This window comes from Rhinopithecus bieti, unplaced genomic scaffold (assembly GCF_001698545.2).
Source record: "Rhinopithecus bieti isolate Rb0 unplaced genomic scaffold, ASM169854v2 scaffold_29976, whole genome shotgun sequence".
In the NCBI taxonomy this organism is placed as follows: domain Eukaryota; kingdom Metazoa; phylum Chordata; class Mammalia; order Primates; family Cercopithecidae; genus Rhinopithecus; species Rhinopithecus bieti.
Window position 1 is genome coordinate 800,612 of NW_016813386.1, and position 4,531 is coordinate 805,142.

The following is a 4,531-nucleotide window of genomic DNA, read 5'->3' on the forward strand; positions in this document are numbered from 1 at the left end:
GGTATACACATAAGATGTGAACTTTCCTATTGATATCTCTTTATATTAATAGAGATGTACATTTCTTTCTATGCTGTGGCTAGAGCAAAAGTTAATAATGATTATTTACACAATTGATTTAATTTCTTAAGATATGTACAATATTGGATATTATATCTGATTTAAAAATACTATTCCCTACATTTTCTTCAGGAAATAGAAAAATAGAGAAAGGTTTTCATGTGAATTCTTTGTATCATCTTAAAGTACATATATTTAAAGGGAAGATATGGATACAATTTGTTTTATTATATAAATCTAGGTAAGGTGAAATGCTTTTGTGAACAAAAATACAGTGTAGTGAATTTTATATCTGTCACTTGATTAGATAAACTGAAAACTAATAGAAACATTATTTTAGTGCATTGCAATACCATGAAATTTCAGACTTGTTAGTTCTACAAGCAGCTATGCTACCTTAATTTTGTGTTTCCAGAAATAAAAATTAACCTTAGTTGTGCTGTCATTCTGAATTAATAAAAATGTATAACTCATAAAATTTTGGCTTTAGATAATTATGAAATTATATATTTTTTCTGTTTTTGTGGGGCTGGGAAAACATTTTCTTATTTCTGTTCACTCTTCAAATGCAGGTCTCATAACGTGTCAATGATACCAGATGATGGAAGACTTTGTGATAAAAACAGATGTCATTATCTTCAATTTGTTCAATAAATAATTTAATGTGAATTGAATGTTTATATTTTAATGTAACATTTGTATTTGGTCTGCATTTCTTGAGAATTTAAAGCACTTTTTGTTTCCTACTTATTCAGTTAAGCATCTTATAGATATTTTGGAAATTACAACATCTTAGATGTTTTTAATTAAGAAGTTAATTTCTAGGGCCAAGAAGTCTATATGTTACAGCAAGGAATAGATTATAAAACACATGTTTATATTGGAAAAGCAAATGAAATGGGGTATATTAATTACATAACAGCAAGAGTCTTGAGAATTTTATAATACAATGCTTCTAAGGATATTGGTTGACCAAGGTGTATTTTATTGTTTTTACATTTGTTGACAGGGACCCTGCCATCAGTAATATGAAAAAACAAACAAAAACTTTTCTACGATGCATTAACATTGAAAAGAGAATACAAGACCGTGTATTCTGAAGAAAGCTAGACTTTCTCTATGTGGGCCCTCAATTTTCTTATTACACATATCTTTAATGTGAAAGTACTAAAGTCTGAAAATCAGCATTTAAATAATAGACTTTCCAGCATTATAGGTGAAATAATTTGGCACAGGCTTTTTAACTGTCGACCACATTTAGAATGTGGTGTCAAAACGAGCTTTTTAGAACTGCTGTAAAATATTACTACATTGCTACAACGATAATGGCCTAAAACAACACAAATTTATTATCTTACAGCTCTTGTGGGTCAGACATTTGGTGAAGATCTTAGTCTTGGTGGGCCACAAAATGTAGGCGGCATTTCTTCTGCATGCTTCCTAGAGAGAATCGTGCTGTTCCCTGCTTCTAGAGTCCTTTGCTTAGCTTCCTTCCATCTTCAAATCCAGCAGCCTGGTCAAGGCCTTCTCACATGGCATCATTGACTTTCTCTTCTTCCTCTCCCGTGCATGTGTAAGGACTCATGTGATTACAATAGCTGCATCTGTATAATCCAGAATAATCTCAGCATCTCAAGGTTTTGTTTTGTTTTGTTTTGTTTTGATGGCGTCTTGCTCTGTTGTCAGGCTGGAGTTCTGTGGCGAGATCTCGGCTCACTCCGACCTCCGCCTCCTGGGTTCAAAGGATCCCCCTGCCTCAGCCTCCCGAGTAGCTGGGACTACAGATGCTGCTACCACACACGGCTCATATTTTGTATTTTAGTAGAGACGGGGTTTCACCATGTTGGCCAGGATGGTCTCCAACTCCTGACCTCCTGATCTACCCGCCCTGGTCTTCCAAAGTGCTGGGATTACAGGCGAATGCCACCGTGCCCAGCTCAAGGTTCTTAATTACATCTTTAAAGTCCCCTTTTCCATGTAAAATAACATATTCAATGGTTCTGGGGATTAGGACTTGGAGCCATTATTCTACCTACAACAATTAGTATTGGACTTCCATCATTTTCTATCACTCTTGTAATCAAGAAGGACTATTTCACTGGGAGTAGCAAGTCATAATGCTTGCGTTGGCATTTGTGTGGGGGTTTGTCTTCATTCATCAAATCATTGCATATAAAGAATATTTCTGTCACTATTTCAAATGTTTCATGTCGTTTTTATAGTATTTCAGAATCCAAAGGGTTATGTGTTACTTATGTAAGATGAGCAGCCTGGGGGGTGGAGAGCAGGTCATCTAGTGCAGATTCTTCCTAGCTGAAGTGTGTTTTCTCTGGGGACAACCAAGTATGATTTAATTGTTTTGCTTCCTTTTTTGGGAACATAGGCCCATCTTGTGATGCCCTAAGTCTCCAAGCATCTTATTTGACCTGCTTACACACATTTGACTAAATAGCTAAATACGACCACATTGACGTGGTAAAGCTTTAACACTTTTGTCCAGATTGAATCACTCCATCTGCTATCAGTTAAGCAGTGGAAAAACTTATGGAAAAGCAAACATGTTTTGATAGATTTAATGTGTAAAGAGGGTATCCACAGTCTGGAATGCTGCTGATCAATAAATGAACTGCAAGACTTTGTTCGAAACAACACTCAAGCACAACTGTTTTATTTTCTATACCAAGTTTGGCTGTGACTGAATGAAGAACACCAGCATTGATCTTTGCTTTGCACTTGTACAAGAGGCTATTTGCAGAGAGCCAAATATAGCAACAGAGGATTTAATATCTTGCCAAAAAATACAAAATCTGTTCCCCTTTAAGCATGACACTCTATCCTTTCTTGTGGATCTTGCTAAAAGGAAAATACAGCTTTAAACTCCCCGACTTTTCTCTTGAAAACTCATGAATCTTTTTCAAATGAGCTCTGTATGGTTTTGTGGTGTTTTATGTTTCCAGAAGAAAATGGCTACACGAGAAATCTGTCCAATGTTATTTTTCTTACAAAAAATACGTCTGGTGATGGCTGTGTTAATTAATTTGATTGTGTTTACACAATGTTTACCCATGTCAAACCATTGTATGGTATACCTTAAATATATACAACTTTTATTTGTCAATGATAACTCAGTAAGTCTGGGAAAATATCTTTAAGTCAAAGGTTAGAGTCATCAGAAATAAAGAAAAATCATACTTCGATAACTTCAGGACGAATCAAGGATAATTGGGTGACATGATATCATGCTGTGTGCCATTTTGTATTAAACAAATTACACCAACAATAAAAAAAAAAGCAATTGGCTTCAATCAACGAGGTGCTTTCTTTGTCTTAGAACATGGATGTTTTGTTCTGAGTGTTGTCTGATGGGCAGGCAGATTACTTCAGATTTCTCTATAATGTGGTTAATGACAATAGCTCTTCTGCTCAGTTTATGATGCATATAAAGAATTTTGAAAATAGTCTTGCAAACTTCACCATGAAGTTTCCACAGTGACAGCTTTACCAGACATCTCCGTGTGGGATTTTAAAACAAACACAAGGCTGTTTGGAAATACTTGGTATATGTAAATATGCAAAATATGCTGAACAGTGCTAACAGCTGTAGGGTGTACTCCCTCATCCTTGAGCAGAATATTTTGGTGGCAGTGTGGTTATTTTTTCCATCTTTGCTTTTAATTCCCCCCCTCTTGTCTCCACCCACTCACCCATCTACAATCCGCTCCAAAAGCACAAATTTAACACCCTTCCCCCTACTTCCACACTGCTTCCAAGAGCATCATTTTAGTGAATTCCCACTGGAAAAGGTGGGTGGTGGCTTGATGGAATGTTTCTGAGTTACAAGATGTTGTAAAGCCTGAGCTTCGGGGAACTTGCTTGGACTTGATCTGACACCAAGCTCACACACAGCCCAGACACTCTGCAGGCCAGATTCCATTAAGGCTTATCATTGCAAGAAGAGGAAAAGTCCTGTTGTGAGTGGCCCTTCAACCACGATGATTCCAAAGATCGCAAAGTAATCATTTTAAGTGTGCGCTATCAGGTTCTGTAACATCCTTTTATGAAAATAAGCATATGCCCTATTTTCATATGCCTTTCCTCAAAGCCCCAAATGGAGGGAGGACACAAGAAAAGCTAAAATTCAAAGTCTCTTCTTATGACATCTTGAGGGATTGAAGGTTTGAAGGAAAAAATATACCAAATATGAAGAGAGAAGGCCCACATCCTAGGACGATTTCCACTGGTGATTTGTTGATATCATTTAATCTTATATTTCTGTTTATCTGTCCAAGGAAGATCAAGTGAAATAAGAAAATCTAAATGGATTTGGGAAAAATAAAGTACTATACAAATACAAATAAATAGGAACCAATATTTAATGAAAGTCCTTGATCTATCATGAGTATTACGTGAATTCATCTCAAGTAACTCTCACAAATAGTAATATGCAGATAGCATTATTTGGGAAGCTGTT

The 4,531-nt window shown here is 36.0% G+C and overlaps 1 protein-coding gene and 1 pseudogene across 1 annotated transcript in view; both read left to right on the forward strand.

The window, feature by feature from the left end:
• The window catches only part of VGLL3 (vestigial like family member 3), a 57,661-nt gene extending 55,932 nt beyond the window's left edge, over positions 1–1,729 (forward strand). The window contains exon 6 of the mRNA XM_017848167.1: positions 633–1,729. The gene's annotated coding sequence lies outside the window, so the exon portion shown is untranslated. The remainder of the gene's footprint in view (positions 1–632) is intronic.
• LOC108512774 (uncharacterized) overlaps positions 1–3,337 on the forward strand; it is a 9,226-nt pseudogene extending 5,889 nt beyond the window's left edge.
• The last annotated feature ends 1,194 nt before the right edge of the window (positions 3,338–4,531 follow it).